Genomic DNA, 18,704 nt, shown 5'->3' with positions numbered 1-18,704 from the left:
CCTCCTCTCCAAGACACCCAAAAGCAAATGGCAAGGCAGAGTCAGCTGTCAAGATTGCAAAAAACCTGTTAAGCAGGGCCGCGCGCGACAGCAACGACCCATGGAAAGCGATCTTACAGTGGAGGAACACACCCACCGAAAACATGGACAGCAGCCCAGCACAACGCCTTCTGTCCAGACGTCTGAAGACTACCATCCCCGTAGCTAACAAGCTACTTGAGCCCTGCGTCATGGTTGGCGTCACGGACAAACTGCGTCGCAGAAAGCAGCTCGCTAAGTGCTTCTACGACCGGACTGCTCGAGACCTACCAGAACTGGAGGTGGGTGAAACGATAAGGATGAAACCGCTGCCGGGAGACCACACAGGACTTTGGAGGCTGGGCACGTGCCTACAGAGAGTTGCACCACGCTCTTACCTGGTGGATGTTGGTGGCTCCCTCTATCGTCGCAATCGGGTGGATCTGCGCATAGCAGAGCGGACAAACCAGAACACGCCATACACTCACCTAGATGAGATGGATCACAGTCCAGGCCTAAGGGTAAGAGGTGCAGAATTGAGACATGAGCCAACTGAAGGTGAGGCTTCTACCCCACCAAGCTCTCCAGCTCGTGGCCCTAATCCTACCCCTGTCAGAGCCAATACTTACTCACGGGTGGGTCGGCTGTGCAAGCCACCGGACAGGCTTACTCTGTAAGCAAGAGACTGTGTTAACTTGTCCTCCTGTTTATAAAAATAAACATTTTTTAAAAAATTAAAAAAAATAAAATAAAAGAAAATAAAGAAAAAAAGAAAAAGAAAATTTAAAAAGAAAGGAAGATGACAACTGAGGTAAAAAGAAAATGTCATGCGTTCTTAATTGTTATGACTTGATTGTTAAGAATTTAATGTTATGCTGTTATGTTTGCACTTTCTATTGAAAAGGATGATGTTACGGAGTCTAGTTGATAGGTAATCGACTAGCCGGACTGTTCCCCGGACTCCGCGTGTAGGGATTTGTACAATGCATGAACAAGGCTATTGAACTAGACATTGGTGTCTGTCTTTATTACTTTATCCAATATATCATACTGAAACAAACGCTGGTTGACTTTACAAACAAGACGATTTGGAAACAGACAACACAGGTATAAATACACTGGGGATAATGGGAAAGATGGCCGACGCCTGGAGGAGGGTGGAGACAATCACAAAGACAGGTGAAACAGATCAGGGTGTGACAGGAGGGGTCAGGAGACATGAATGCATAATCCATACAATTGACTTGTTATCAATGCATTATATTACAGTAAAGAAAATAAGTAAATAACTAACCATTCTGTAACATCAATTGTATATTAAGATTTGTTGTTGTCTGTTAACATGATATGTAATGGATACTGTGTCAGGTATCCTAGCGGTTTAGAGAGTTGGGCCAGTAACTGTAAGGCTGCTGGTTCGAATCCCAGAGCAGGCAATGTGTAAAAATCTGCTGTTCTGCCCTTAAGCAAAGCAGTTAATCCCCCAACAACACCAGTTCGCTGACGACATGGACGTTGATTAAGGCAGCCCCCGTGCACCTCTCTGATTCAGAGGGGTTGGGTTAAATGCGGAAAACATATTTCGGTTGAATGCATTCAGTTGTGCAACTTAATAGGTACTCCCTTTGCTCTATGGTTATCATAAAAGTCAAATTTCGAAATTGAAGGTACACTACAAATACAATGGCAAATATACACAGAGTATACCACACATTAGGAACACCTTCCTAATATTTAGTTGCACCCTCCACTTTTGCCGTCAGAACAGCCTCAATTTGTCAGGGCATGAACTCTACAAGGTGTCGAAAGCGTTCTACAGGGATGCTGGCCCATGTTGACTCCAATGCTTCCCACAGTTGTGTCAAGTTTGCTGGATGTCCTTTGGGTGGTGGACCATTCTTGATACACACAGGAAACTGTTCTTGACAGGTGCGCCTGGCACCTACTACAGTACCATTCCCAGTTCAAAAGCACTTAAATCTATTGTCTTGCCTATTCACCATCTGAATGGCATACATCCACAATCCATGTCTCAATTATCTCAAGGCTTAAAAATCATTATTTAACCTGTTTCCTCCCCTTCATCTACACTGATTGAAGTGGATTTAACAAGTGACATCAATAAGGGATCATAGCTTTCACCTGGATTCACCTGGTCAGTCTATGAAATGCGAAAGTGATCTTGACTCAGAAAAGGTTGGTGACCGCTGACCAAGAGGAAATAGCAGCCTGCCCGTCTCTGACATCAGAGAGAAGTGCCCCGCCTCACTTCCTCTGGCCACGCCCTGCAACAGCTCTTCTAGTGGCACCCCCCAGTCACCTAACAACCAGCTCACTGTGCCCAGGGTCACGTACAGGGACAGTTGTGTCAGAAGCTGGAAGAGGGCAAGAGCCATTACAGTGGGTTCAGATGAGACACAAGATGCACCACTGTCTACAACAGAGTAGATATTTCCCAAAAAGTCTACAAACGTACATTTGCTGACTATATGGTCAGTATCAGTCAATATCGCTCTCCATCCCATCAACAGAATAATTATGCAAATAAAATAAAATCAAAGTTTATTTGTCACGTGCACAGAATACAACAGGTGTAGAACTTACAGTGAAATGCTTACTAACCAATAGTGCAAAAAAGGTATTAGGTGAACAATAGGTAAGTAAATAAATAAAACAACAGTAAAAAGACAGGCTATATACAGTAGCGAGGCTATAAAAATAGCGAGGCTACATGCAGATACCGGTTAGTCAGGCTGATTGAGGTAGTATGCACATGTAGATATGGTTAAAGTGACTATGCATATATGATGAACAGAGAGTAGCAGTAGCGTAAAAGAGGGGGTGGTGGGTGGCGGGACACAATGCAGATAGCCTGGTTAGCCAATGTGCGGGAACACTGGTTGGTAGGCCCAATTGAGGTAGTATGTACATGAATGTATAGTTCAAATCAAATGTATTTATATAGCCCTTCTTACGTCAGCTGATGCCACAAAGTGCTGTACAGAAACCCAGCCTAAAACCCCAAACAGCAAGCAATGCAGGTGTAGAAGCACGGTGGCTAAGAAAAACTCCCTAGAAAGGCCAAAACCTAGGAAGAAACCTAGAGAAGAACCAGGCTATGAGGGGTGGCCAGTCCTCTTCTGGCATGCCGGGTGGAGATTATAACAGAACATGGCCAAGATGTTAAAATGTTCATAATTGACCAGCATGGACAAATAATAATAATCACAGTAGTTGTCGAGGGTGCAACAGGTCAGCACCTCAGGAGTAAATGTCACTTGGCTTTTCATAGCCGATCATTGAGAGAACCTCTACCGCTTCTGCTGTCTCTAGAGAGTTGAAAACAGCAGGTCTGGGACAGGTAACACATCCGGTGAACAGGTCAGGGTTCCATAGCCGCAGGCAAAACAGTTGAAACTGGAGCAGCAGCACGGCCAGGTGGACTGGGGACAACAAGGAGTCATCATGCCAGGTAGTCCTGAGGCATGGTGCTAGGGCTCAGGTCCTCCAAGTGAAAGAAAGAAAGAAAGAAAGAAAGAAAGAAAGAAAGAAAGAAAGAAAGAAAGAAAGAAAGAAAGAAAGAAAGAATTAGAGAGAGCATACTTAAATTCACACAGGACACCGGATAAGACAGGAGAAATACTCCAGATATAACAGACTGACCCTAGCCCCCCGACACATAAACTACTGCAGCATAAATACTAGAGGCTGAGACAGGAGGGGTCAGGAGACACTTTGGCCCCATCCGATGATATCCCCGGACAGGGCCAAACAGGCAGGATATAACCCCACCCACTTTGCCAACGCACAGCCCCCACACCACTAGTGGGATATCTTCAACCACCAACTTACCATCCTGAGACAAGGCCGAGTATAGCCCACAAAGATCTCCGCCACGGCACAACACAAGGGGGGGCGCCAACCTAGACAGGAAGACCACATCAGTGACTCAACCCACTCAAGTGACGCACCCCTCCTAGGGACGGCATGGAAGAGCACCAGTAAGCCAGTGACTCAGCCCCTGTAATAGGGTTAGAGGCAGAGAATCCCAGTGGAGAGAGGGGAACCGGCCAGGCAGAGACAGTAAGGGCGGTTCATTGCTCCAGTGCCTTTCCGTTCACCTTCACACTCCTGGGCCAGACTACACTCAATCATAGGACCTACTGAAGAGATGAGTCTTCAATAAAGACTTCAAGGTTGAGACCGAGTCTGCGTCTCTCACATGGGTAGGCAGACTATTCCATAAAAATGGAGCTCTATAGGAGAAAGCCCTGCCTCCAGCCGTTTGCTTAGAAATTCTAGGGACAATTAGGAGGCCTGCGTCTTGTGACCTTAGCGTACGTTTAGGTATGTACAGCAGGACCAAATCGGAAAGATAGGTAGGAGCAAGCCCATGTAATGCTTTGTAGGTTAGCAGTAAAACCTTGAAATCAGCCCTTGCCTTAAGCTAGCACTGGAGTAATATGATCAAATTTTTTGGTTCTGGTCAGGATTCTAGCAGCCATATTTAGCACTAACTGAAGTGTATTTAGTGCTTTATCCGGGTAGCCGGAAAGTAGAGCATTGCAGTAGTCTAACCTAGAAGTGACAAAAGCATGGATACATTTTTCTGCATCATTTTTGGACAGAACATTTCTGATTTTTGCAATGTTACGTAGATGGAAAAAAGCTGTCCTTGAAACAGTCTTGATATGTTCGTCAAAAGAGAGATCAGGGTCCAGAGTAGTTAAAGTGACTATGCATATATGATAAACAGAGAGTAGCAGCAGCGTAAAAAGAGGGGTTGGGGGGGGACACAATGCAAATAGTCCGGGTAGCCATTTGATTACCTGTTCAGGAGTCTTAGGGCTTGGGGGTAAAAAATGTTGAGAAGCCTTTTTGTCCTAGACTTGGCACTACGGTACCGCTTGCCATACGGTAGTAGAGAGAACAGTCTATGACTGGGGTGGCTGGGGTCTTTGATAATTTTTAGGGCCTTCCTCTGACACCGCCTGGTGTAGAGGTCCTGGATGGCAGGCAGCTTAGCCCCAGTGATGTACTGGGCCGTGCACCAGTCAAGTCTCTGTCCACTGACGACATACCTGTCTCATAGGAATGTTAGGTGTCATCTGTGGATTGTCTATTGCTTTCAGTTGTTGGTGAAGAGCTTTGAGTTTCACTGGCTTGCTGGGAGAGACACCAAACTCCCTCTCCCACACAGCCCTCAGGGTAGCCAGGAAGCCATCTTGGCTTCCTGGCTACCGGAAGCAGACCAGGGATGGAAGCAAACCAGGGATGGCTGGAGGAACAGTTCCAAGTCACTACGTCTGTCCCTGTTAGACTCACAGTGAGCAGCTCGATAGTGCAGAAGTGTAACCGATGGGCCTATAGCAGAGGGGGACAGTAGAGATCAAGCATGAAAATCAATACACATATCTCATTGGCCAGTTCAGGGCAACTAACCAATATGCTCTCCTGTGCGATGAGGAGTTGCTGTGCTCCCAGCCAATCCTGTGAGGACTCCACATCTAAGGTAGAGGTCTTTGGCACCTCTAAGGTGGAGTGAATGGGACAGGTCGCTTTCACCAGAGATCTTCGCCAGACTGGCGGGCATCTTCAGTGAGACTGGGTCGTTTTTCTTTGTGATTACCTTGGCAGCGTCGAAGCTGGAGTCCACGGCAAGATAACAGTGTGATACATTTGATTTGATAAATACACAGCTTGTTCCATTAGCATCAAGTCAGCTATTCAGAGGAACCATCTTTTTCTCTACCTGCGTTACACAGTGCACTTTTACACCGACATGCAGTTTTATTAATGAAGATGGGTAAATGTTAGTCTGTCATTTACCATTTAGTAGCAGTAGTCAAGTGGCCGTCTTTCTCCAGCACGGTTGCCCAGGTGGTGTAGAGCCCCTTGAGCACAGGGTCACCTGGCTGCTGCCTAGCCATGGCCAGGGCTATGGCCCCCCATGAGACAGCAGACAAACATGCCACTCACAGCTCAGAGATTCCAATGATCACTCCCATTGATAGGTCAGTCACAGATAATCTAAAATCCTACCACTAAGAAGAAGGGAATTACTCTATTGAATCTTTATACAACACTAACTTTGATATTCTTTATATAATAATTTATGTGTAAAATAATCTGTAGAGCTAAATGACCTGTAGAGCTGGTGGGACTTGAGGTCTATGGCCTCGTAGACCTTGTTGATGGACAGGAGATGCGAGGCAGACTTGAGTAACTGCTTCTGAAGACACAGCTGCTTCACATAGGCATCCACTGTACTCAGCCACACCTGGTAGCAAGCTGAGGGTTTCACAAATACTATTACACCTGCATGCATACATACTGTACAGCACTGTACCACAGAGAAACTCATTACTTTGTCAAGGAGCAAGATAACAACGAATTATACTAATTGCCTAGTTGGTTGCTGAATTGGAAGAGCTTAATATTGTAAATATGCATTCTAAACTGGAATAAATAGGAAAACATTTAGACTTGAAATTAGTGCTCTTTACCCATACGTGCAAGAGAGAGCAGGTGATCACTCAGGTCTCCTTTCCCAGTGGCCACCTGCAGAGCACCTGCGATGTCACCTTTCCACAGTCTCAGTTTTAACAAGTGTGTTTTCATTATGAACGTGCGATAACAATTATATAATACAACATAACATGGCGTCCTCACCCTTCCTCCTGTAACACCCTATAGAGAACAACTCTGTCTGTGAACAGCCCCAATTGGATGTGATCTCCCAGGCCTGGGACATAGTGGGCTGGAGGGGCTGAAGACAGAAAGGGGGGACAAAGACAGGGTCAGAGGTCATACACTGCTCTTTGAGGACATAAAATGATGACCTACCTTATTTATTTGTCTCATGAATCTTATGACGCAGACTTAACTAAAGACAACTCCTTGTTATTTTTTTCTACACTGGCGCCAACATATGAAAATGTTGCCAGTAAACAATAGTTGAGTACTTAGTTGATTGTATAGGTCCTCAAAGGTGTAACGACTGGGCTACATGTCTAATCTTGTGGTATAATCCTGATAGAGTCCCTCAGAGTTCCTGACTGTGGCCAGGTTGAGACAGTCCTGCTGGAGGTCTTCCCTGGGCCGGTGGTCCATGGACATACTGAGGGGCAGCATGGAGCTAGGGTTCCTCATCTTTAGAGACACCTCAAGAAAAAAAGACAGCAAACACTAAAGGGGGTTGCAGTGGATGGAGACTGATCATGCAGACTTATACTTGTCATGATAAGTAAATGAATAGGACTTGTAACTGTGTGTTAGTTGACATAGGGTGCTGAGGTTTTCCTGGTCATGTCACGTGGTCAGGAAAAACTCAGGGCTCTATGAACAATAATGTTCTTGTTGGTTTCTCCACTTTTTTCATTTCTTTCTTCACAGTTAATAAGGATTTCCCTAAATGTTGTACTTTCTCCACCACTGGTCTGTCCATTTAATTACTGGATGAAGAAACTGAAAGGAAATGAGTAGTATGTATGATATGATAATTCTTAACTTGTATGGCAGCAATTAAAGATGCAATTGAAGATGACTGGATTGAGACAGCCTGAATGTAATGCTGGACTGGACATGGCTACAGTGCTACCTGTCACAGAGGAGATACTAGTGGTCAACTCCACAGTGATGCTCTGTGTTTGTTACCTTTGGGGGGCTTGGGAACTCCTGCTTGGACACGGCCCACTCCTGCACAGTGAAGTAATTTGCTCCCGTCCAGACCTGGTCCAGGTCCACAGGAGACCACTGGACACACTGCAGCCGGCCCCTGTGAGCCCTGTATTTACAAATCCCCTACTCCTTCTGCACATCCCACAACTGAGGATCACATATAGAACAGTAGTTGTGATAGAATAGAAAAATAATATAATACATTGCAACTCAATAGCGGCTGATTGGAATTTGTAGCAGCAAAACCCTATTCCCATCTACAGTATATACAGTTATGTTTATGCATTGGGACTGACTTGTGCTGTACCATCATAACAGACGTGACCAGTCGCCTGTCGTGATGGGGCCTCCAGCCAGGCCGGTCATCTTGGCAGTGTGAACCGCCAGGCTCCAATACACCTCGGTCACCGCAACGGGATTCTCTAGGGGAGTCTCTGAACACAGACAAGAAAAAAAAGAGCACTTTAGAAATTAAAATACTGTGAAATTAACCAGAAATTGTTAACTCATACCAAAAATGTAAAACAGCATATATATCATATACACACGGGACACAAATGGGATACACAGTGTATACAGTGCATTCAGAAAGTATTCAGACCTCTTGACTTTTTCCACATTTTGTTAAGTTACAGCCTTATTCTAAAATGGACTAAATAAAAACATGTTATCATCAATCTACACACAATACCCCATAATGACAAAGCAAAAACAGTTTTTTTTACATTATAAAACTTAAACAGATACCTTATCTACATAATTATTCAGACCCTTTGCTTTAAGACTCAAAATTGAGCTCAGGTGCATCCTGTTTCCATTGATCATCCTTGAGATGTTTCTTGAGATGTTTCTACAATTTAATGTGGTAAATTCAATTGATTGGACATGATTTGGAAAGGCACACACATGTCCATATAAGGTCCCACATTTGACAATGGATGTCAGAGCAGAAACCAAGCCATGAGGTTGAATGGAATTGTCCGTAGAGCTCCGAGACAGGATTGTGTCAAGGCACAGATCTGGGGAAGGGTACTAAAACATTTATGAGGCATTGAAGGTCCCCAAGAACACAGTGGCCTACATCATTCTTAAATGGAAGAAGTTTGGAACCACCAAGACTCTTCCTAGAGCTGGCCGCCTGGCCAAACTGAGCAATCGGGGAGAAGGGACTTGGTCAGGGAGGTGACCAAGAACCCAATGATCACTTTGACAGTGTTCTAGAGTTCCTCTGTGGAGATGGTAGAAAGTTCCAGAAGGACAACCATCTCTGCAGCACTCCACCAATAAGGCCTTTGTGGTAGAGAGGCCAGACGGAAGCCACTCCTCAGTAAAAGGCACATGAAATCCCGCTTGGAGTTTGCAAAACGGCATCTAAAGAGCCTCAAACCATTAGAAACCAGATCCTCTGGTTTGATGAAACCAAGATTGAACCCTTTGGCCTGAATGCCAAGCGTCACGTCTGGAGGAAACCTGGCACAATCCCCATGGTGAAGCATGGGGGTGGCAGCATCATGCTGTGGGAACGTTTTTCAGTGGTAAGGACTGGGAGACTAGTCAGGATTGAGGGAAAGATTAATGAAGCAAAGTACAGAGAGATCCTTGATGAAAACCTACACCAGAGCGCTCAGGACTTCAGACTGGGGTGAAGGTTCACCTTCCAACAGGACAACGATCCTAAGCACACAGCTAAGAGAACGCAGGAGTGGCTTCGGATAAGTCTCTGAATGTCCTTGAGTGGCCCAGCCAGAGCCCGGACTTGAACCTGATCTAACGTCTCTGGAGAGACCTGGAAATAGCTGTGCAACGACACTCCCCATCCAACCTGACAGAGCTTGAGAGGATCTGCAGAGAAGAATGGGAGGAACTCCCCAAATACAGGTGTGCCAAGCTTTAAGCATCATACCTGTCACGGATTCCTCCGGTACTGTTGCTCATTCCGGGCACCAGCTCCGGAGTCTACGTCACCGGCCTCTAGGTGTCACTGAACTGTTTTATTACGGACACATGGTTCCCGTTCTCCCTGATTAGTAATTGTATATATGTGCCCTCTGTTCACCATTGTTTGGTTGGTTATTGATCCCATGTCCGTTGGTCTTGTGAGTACCTGTGCTTTGTTGTTTTGGCTTTCGTGCTGCGTGTATTGTGTACTCATTATTACGGGTCTCGTCCCGTGTAGTATTGTGCAATTGTTATTGCGGGTCTCCTCCCGTGCATTGTTTACAGGTCTCGTCCTGTGCATTATTATTACGGGTCTCGTCCCGTGTATTTATTAGAGGTTTAACCTCGCTCTTTTGTTTGGATTTACATCCCTGTGTTTTGTATACATGTTTGTTTTGGGCTTCGTCCCCGTGCCTTTCAAGGCTTGTTGTATTTTTGGGTAGAGTATTAAAACCCCCTATTACGTATTCCTGTGCCTGTCTCCAATCATTTATACAATGTGACAATACCACAAAAACTCAAGACTGTAATCGTTGCCAAAGGTGCTTCAACAAAGTACTGAGTAAAGGGTCTGAATACTTATGTAAATGTGATATTTCAGGTTTGTATTTTTTATACATTTGCTTTCTCATTATGGGGTATTGTGTGTAGATTTATGAGGGGGAAAACAATTTAATCTATATTAGAATACAGCTGTAACATAACAAAATGTGGAAAAAGTCAAGGGGTCTGAATACTTTCTGAATGCACTGTATATGGTAGATGTAAAACTAAAGGTCTAAGAACAACAACATTGACGTATACGCTGACTCTGTGAGCGAGTTTATTTGCAAGTGCATCGGTGATGTTGTACCCACTGTGACGATTAAAACCTTCCCGAACCAGAAACCGTGGATTGATGGCAGCATTCGAGCGAAACTCAAAGAGCGAATATCCACTTTTAATCATGGCAAGGTGACTGGAAACATGACCGAATACAAACAGTGCCGCTATTCCCTCCGCAAGGCAATCAAACAAGCAAAGCATCAGTATACAGTCGTGGCCAAAGGTTTTGAGAATGACACAAATATTAATTTTCACAAAGTCTGCTGCCTCAGTTTGTATGATGGCAATTTCCATATACTCCAGAATGTTATGATGAGTGATCAGATGAATTGCAATTAATTGCAAAGTTCCTCTTTGCCATGCAAATGAACTGAATCCCCAAAAAACATTTCCACTGCATTTCAGCCCTGCCACAAAAGGACCAGCTGACATCATGTCAGTGATTCTCTCGTTAACACAGGTGTGAGTGTTGACAAGGACAAGGCTGGAGATCACTCTGTCATGCTGATTGAGTTCGAATAACAGACTGGAAGCTTCAAAAGGAGGGTGGTGCTTGGAATCATTGTTCTTCCTCTGTCAGCCAGGGTTACCTGCAAGCAAACACGTGCCGTCATCATTGCTTTGCACAAAAAGGGCTTACAGGCAAGGATATTGCTGCCAGTAAGATTGCACCTAAATCAACCATTTATCGGATCATCAAGAACTTCAAGGAGAGCGGTTTAATTGTTGTGAAGAAGGCTTCAGGGCGCCCAAGAAAGTCTAGCAAGTGCCAGGACCGTCTCCTAAAGTTGATTCAGCTGTGGGATCGGGGCACCACCAGTACAGAGCTTGCTCGGGAATGGCAGCAGGCAGGTGTGAGTGCATCTGCACGCACAGTGAGGCAAAGACTTTTGGAGGATGGCCTGGTGTCAAGAAGGGCAGCAAAGAAGCCACTTCTCTCTAGGAAAAATATCAGAGACAGACTGATATTCTGCAAAAGGTACAGGGATTGGACTGCTAAGGACTGGGGTAAAGTCATTTTCTCCGATGAATCCCCTTTCCGATTGTTTAGGGCATCTGGAAAAAAGCTTGTCCGGAGAAGGCAAGGTGAGCGCTACCATCAGTCCTGTGTCATGCCAACAGTAAAGCATCCTGAGATAATTCATGTGTGGGGTTGCTTCTCAGCCAAGGGAGTGGGCTCACTCACAATTTTACCTAAGAACACAGCCATGAATAAAGAATGGTACCAACACATCCTCCGAGAGCAACTTCTCCCAACCATCCAGGAACAGGTTGGTGATGAACAATGCCTTTTCCAGCATGATGGAGCACCTTGCCATAAGGCAAAAGGGATAAGTGGCTCGGGGAACAAAACATAGATATTTGGGTCCATGGCCAGGAAACTCCCCAGACCTTAATCCCATTGAGAACTTGTGGTCAATCCTCAAGAGGCAGGTGGACAAACAAAACCCCACAAATTCTGACAAACCCCAAGCATTGATTATGCAAGAATGGGCTGCCATCAGTCAGGATGTGGCCCAGAAGTTAATTAACAGCATGCCAGGGCGGATTGCAGAGGTCTTGAAAAAGAAGGGTCAACACTGCAAATATTGACTCTTTGCATCAACTTCATGTAATTGTCAATTAAAACCTTTGACACTTATAATTATACTTCAGTATTCCATAGTAACATCTGACAAAAATATCTAAAGACACTGAAGCAGCAAACTTTGTGGAAATTAATACAGTGGGGCAAAAAAGTATTTAGTCAGCCACCAATTGTGCAAGTTCTCCCACTTAAAAAGATGAGTGAGGCCTGGAAAAAAAAAATTGTGAAGACTTACAGAAAACGTTTGACCTGTGTCATTGCCAACAAAGGGTATATTACAAAGTATTGAGATAAACTTTTGTTATGAACAAATACTTATTTTCCACCATAATTTGCAAATAAATTCAAAAAAAATCTACAATGTGATTTTTCTGGATTTTTTTTCTCATTTTGTCTGTCATAGTTGACGTGTACCTATGATGGAAATTACAGGCCTCTCTCATCTTTTTAAGTGGGAGAACTTGCACAATTGGTGGCTGACTAAATACTTTTTTACCCCACTGTATTTGTGTCATTCTCAAAACTTTTGGCCACGACTGTAGAGACAAAGTAGAGTCACAATTCAACCGCTCAAACACGAGACGTATGTGGCAGGGTCTACAGTCAATCACAGATTACAAAAACAAAACCAGCCCCGTCGCGGACATCAACGTCTTGCTCTCAGACAAATTAAACAACTGCTTTGCTCGCTTTGAGGACAATACACTGACACGACCCGCTTCCAAAGCCTGTGGGCTCTCCTTCACCGTGGCCAACGTGAGTAAAACATTTAAACATGTTAACCCTCGCAAGGCTGCCGGCCCAGACGGTATCCCAAGCCACGTCCTCAGAGCATGCGCAGACCAGCTGGCTGGTGTGTTTACGGACATATTCAATCAATCCCTATCCCAGTCTGCCGTGCCCACATGCTTCAAGATGGCCACCATTGTTAATGTTCCCAAGAAAGCTAAGGTAACTGAACTAAATGACTATTGCCCCGTAGCACTCCTGTCATCATGAAGTGCTTTGAGAGACTAGCCAAGGATCATATCACCTCCACCCTACCTGATACCCTAGACCCACTCCAATTTGCTTATCGCCCCAATATGTCCACAGACAACGCAATCGCCATCCCACTGCACACTGCTCTGATTGTAGAATAATAGTGAAGACATCAAAACAATGAATTAACAAATATGGAATCATGTAGTAACTAAAAAGTGTTAAACAAATCAAAATATATTTGATATTTGAGATTCTTCAAAGTAGCCACCCTTTGCCTTGATGACAGCATTAGACACTCTTGGCATTCTCTCAACCAGATTCACCTGGAATGCTTTTCCAACAGTCTTGAAGGAGTTTCCACATATACTGAGAACTTGTTTGCTGCTTTTCCTTCACTCTGCGGTCCAACTCATTCCAAATAATCTCAAATGGGTTGAGGTAGTGTGATTCTGGGGGCCAGGTCATCTGATGCAGCACTCCATCACTCTCCTTCTTGGTCAAATAGCCCTTACACAGCCTGGAGGTGTGTTGGGTCACTGTCCTGTTGAAAAACAAATGATAGTCCCACTAAGGGCAAACCAGATGGGATGACGTATTGCTGCGAGTGCTGTGGTAGCCATGCTGGTTAAGTGTGCCTTGAATTCTAAATAAATCACAGACAGTGTCAGCAGCAAAGCACATGCGGAGATCATCCGTTCACCTACTCTGCTTCTTACAAAGACATGGCAGTTGGAACCAAAAATCATAAATTTGGACTCATCAGAACATAGGATAGATTTTCATCGGTCTAATGTCCATTGCTCTTGTTTCTTGGCCCAAGCAGGTCTATTCTTAATGTTGATGTCCTTTAGTAGTAGTTACTTTTCAGTAATTTGACCATGGCCTGATTCACGCAGTCTCCTCATAGTTGATGTTGAGATGTGTCTGTTACTTGGACTCTGTGAAGCATTGATTTGGGATGAAATTTCTGAGGTTAGTAGATTTATAATGAACTTATCCTCTGCAGCAGAGGTAATTCTGGGTCCATTTCCTATGGCGGTCCTCATGAGAGCCAGTTTCATCATAGCACTTCATGTTTTTTGCGACTGCAATTGAAGAAACTTCTTGAAATTGTCCGCATTGAGCGCATTGACTGACCTTCATGTCTTAATGTAATGATGGACTGTCGTTTCTCTTTGCTTATTTGAGCTGTTCTTGACATAATATGGACTTGGTCTTTAACCAAATAGGGCTGTCTTCTGTATACCACCCCTACCTTGTCACGACACAACTGATTGGCTCAAACACTTTAAGAAGAAAATAAATTCCACAAATGAACATTTAACAAGGCACACCTTTTAATTGAAATGCATTCCATGTGACTACTTCCTGAAGCTGGTTGAGAGAATGTCAAGATTGTGCAAAGCTGTCATCAAGGCAAAGGGTGGCTACTTTGAAGAATCTCAAATATAAAATATATTTTGATTTGTTTAACACTTTTTTGGTTACTACATGATTCCATATGTGTTGTTTCATATTTTGAAGTCTTCACTATTATTCTACAATGTAGAATAGTAAAAATAAAGAAAAACCCTTGAATGAGTAGGTGTGTCCCCCTTTTTGCCCTAGGAACAGATTCAATTTGTCAGGGCATTAACCCAACAAGGTGTCGAAAAAAACATTACACGTGCTGACTCCAATGTGTTCCACAGTTGTGTCAAGTTGGGTGGATGTCCTTTGGGTTGTGGACCCTTTTTGATACACAGGGAAAACTGTTGAGCGTTAAAAACCCAGCAGCGTTGTAGTTCTTGACACAAACTGGTGTGCCTGGCACCTACTACCCTACCCTGTTCAAAAGCACTTATTAAATCTTTTGTCTTGTCCATTCACCCTCTGAATGGCACACATACACAATCAATGGCTCAAATGTCTCAAGGCTTAAAGATCCTTCTTAAAAATCTATTTCCCGTCATCTACACTGATTGAAGTGGATTTAACAAGTGACAATAAGGGATCATAGCTTTCACCTGATCAGTCTATGTCATGGAAATAGCAGGTGTTCGTAATGTTTCATACACTCAGTGTATATCTTCCAAGACCATTAGTTTTACGTTGCTACCTTTCCAAATGGAGCCCTCTGCTGGCTCACTGCTGCCTCTGCACCCCATTTACCCTCTGCATCAGACCTTGAGATGTCCACTCTTGTCTTTAACACAGATCATACAACATATCAACAGGAGATTTAAACACTCTGATCTTAAAATATGATTCGGCACCAGCATACACACCTGGGGAACTCCCCTCACCTATGACAGTGCGGAGGTCGTGGACCTAGACTACAGTGTTGCTGGATCCAGAGGCCAGGAGGTGCTGCAGCTTGGGCAGGGAGCTGTGGTCAAGATGCCAGCGCAGCACGTTGATGATCTTATGGTGCTGCTGGATGGTACACAGCAGCTTGAGAATCGGACCTGGTACACCTCTATGGACCTGAGAGAGAAAAAAACAGGAATTATAGTTGCCCCAATATAATCTTAAGCACTTTGAGACCTAGTTAAAATGGATACATAAATAAAATGACCACATTCAAATCACTTTTTCCCAAAGTGCATTTAAACTTCGTAATACATTTTACAGTAAAACCTTCAGTACAGCTACAGTCTCATTTTAGACAGGCACTCATCAATCATTTTAGATGACAGTTGCCTCTAGTTAATTCTCCAGGCCTATACACAGTTTAAGGGAATGACGACTCACCCGTCCTCATTGCCAATGGCCACAACTTTACCATCTGGTTTCCAGCTGAGATCTGTTTGGGGTGACAGCTTGTGCTGCATAAAATAGAACATGACCTTCAAAATGTATTCAAATTAACACCATTATATTCAATTGCACATCGCCACATGCAGTGACTGGGTAAAATACTTAGGGAGTTATGTAGAGGGTCCTGCTGAAAAGGAATAGATAAATACATAAATGTAGAGAACCTCTGCGTCTCACCATGATGCTGTTGGTGTACTTGATGACCCTGTCAATGTCTGTGGACTCTCCTGTCAGTTTCCAGGGGTTATGCTGTAGGATGAGGCCCTCTCCAGCACCGCTATACAGGCTGTAGGACAGCCTGTATAGCTCCGCCAGGAGATTACACACTGACTGTTACACAATGTTTTAGCACCATGTTGTCTCTCTTATTCACGCACACGCACACACACACACACACACACACACACACACACACACACACACACACCACACACACACACACACACACACACACACACACACACACACACACACACACACACTTGCAAAGTCATACAGACCATCATACTCATCCAGCGTATATTATGGTAAAGTCTGACACAACACTAATCAGTCAACGATAACCCTCAAGAGGTCACATCTCAATCTCAATGTCCACATGCCACTCTGGGCCACCAGCAGGAGGAGGAGCCACGCCAGCAAAAAGTATCTAAACAAATTAACATGGTCTTTGTTGGTTTAGAAACCATCAGCAGATCCTTCACACAGCAGCAATTATGTTTACTGTTTCAAAAGGCGGAATGACGGATATGGTAATCAAAATGTCATCTGCCGGAAGCTGGTAAAATTAACTTTCCACCATCTTGATTTCCCAGTGAATGGCTCAGGGAGAGAGGTAAGCGTTTTCTCAACTCAATTATGGAGTATATTACAAAAGCGTCAAGAGATGTTTTCTGCTGACTCATGGCTTTGGCACAACGCCCACTCGCAGAAGTTGCTGGGTCAGAGAGTGCTCAGCATACAGTACACACACTTAGATAGACTTAAGAGCTTACCAATTGACAGAGGGGTGACTGGGGGTTCCCAGGCTAATGTGTACACAGCCTTTTTGTGATAAGTGCTAGATACCTGAGGAGGCCTGGGAACAACACAATAAAGACCATTCATTAATGTCATAATAGATATGAAATGTAATTATCTTGGTGGGAAATTATGATAATCACTAACAGTTTGAATTTGATTAAACCGCCGCTATACAGTATCTCAGATATAAATAGATTTATAAATATAGCAGCCTGGTCTCATAGACTAGACGTAACATAGTAAACGTAAAGTAAATGAAAATCCGGACCTCTCAAATTTGTATGGTAGGTTACGTTTGGTATGGCTACATAAGACAGAAGGTTTCTTAAGGGAAAAAAGGCTCAAACTAAAGTTGGGTGGTTGGTTGAGAAGGATGGATGGATGGTTGGGCCTATAACGCATAATGCAAACGTTTAGCAACCCAAAGGTTGTGTGTTCAAAAATCATCACAAACAGCATTTTTACAGATTTTGCAACTACTTACTCCATTTTAGCTACTTAGCTAACCCTTCCCCTATAATACAGTTCCTAACCCTAACCTTAACCCCTAGTAGGCTTGGGTGGTATCCAGATTGTAATGCTTTCATACCAACCTTGTACATCCCGGGATATTCATTAATACCGGCACTGAACACAAGGGGTGCTATTTTCAAACCCCACTGAGTCTCTGAGATTCGAGGTTACCAATGCTAACAAGTACATGTAAAATCCCATATCGAATGCTAAGTAAATGCTAACGAGTATTGCAAGAATTGTATACAGTCTCTGACCTAAACTATTTGCAGGACAGAAATCCCAGCTCATAAACCTATACAAGTAACAAAAAAATGCTACTCACAGTTTGCTGCACGCACAAAACAAATATTAGACAGCAAAGCTCTTGATCCAGGAGGGAAGTCTCTGCTGTTACCAAGCAAAGCTTGATTTTGCAAGAAGCTAAGCACTTGGCTAGAGAGCTAACTAGCTACTAAATTAGCAAACCAAATGCACAACTGCAGAGCATTTAGCACATTTTAGACAGTTAAGTTAATAGTTATAAAATATCTAGCTGGCAAACATTTTGTTGTGAATTCCATATCGTAACTAGATCACCTGGCTGCACAACAGTGAGTGACTCACAAAGCTCTGGGGCCTGTTGCACAAAACTAGGATAAGGGATTAAGCCAGGATATCTTGGTGATCCTGGCTCAATTGATCCGTAATCCGGTTGCACTAAAGATGGATAGGGGGCAGGAGGATATGTTATGGTATAAATTACCATGGAGATTTATTCTGTGGAGCTAGCCTGCTCCAGACCAGGCTAAATTCCAGGATCTATTTAATCTCATCCCTAATGTCAGTCAGCAGTCACCACAAATGGAAACCAATAGTTATTTCACTGCTCACTATACATTGTTATCACATAACTAGACCCACTGTCATTATTTAAACGTTTGTGATCATTAATTTCAATGATTTTGGATAAAAAATAATTTTTAGATTATGTTGCTATCATTAGATAATTTACAGTTTCCCATAGACTATAAGGCTATATATAAAATGATAGAATATTAGGGCCACAGAGGGGAAAAAAACACAAGTAATAATATTGTAACCGGTTGTTTTAAAGGAGGACAGTTGTTAAAATGACAGATGTGGGGCATTTCGTGAAATTGTACTTCAGTATGGTTTCATAAACAAAGACATGCTGATGTGCCAGAATATTAAGTATCACATTGTCATAAGTATCAAAACTGTAAAAACAATATGTAGCTTTTCTGCAGAAAGAACCAGCCTCATAAATTTATGACTTTATCCTTTTTCTTCAGTGTGGCCCTAGTACTCTGTCATATAAACAAATACACATTCC

The 18,704-nt window shown here is 43.6% G+C and overlaps 1 pseudogene; it reads right to left on the bottom strand.

Annotated features, from left to right (window-relative positions):
- Window positions 1-4,609: 4,609 nt before the first annotated feature.
- LOC106568048 (gem-associated protein 5-like) lies at window positions 4,610-16,939 on the bottom strand (annotated as a pseudogene).
- Window positions 16,940-18,704: the final 1,765 nt, after the last annotated feature.

Source organism: Salmo salar, chromosome 13, assembly GCF_965601325.2.
Source record: "Salmo salar chromosome 13, fSalSal1, whole genome shotgun sequence".
Classification (NCBI taxonomy): Eukaryota; Metazoa; Chordata; class Actinopteri; order Salmoniformes; family Salmonidae; genus Salmo; species Salmo salar.
The sequence above is the reverse complement of the archived record's forward strand: the minus strand, read 5'-3'. Positions and strand labels throughout refer to the sequence as shown.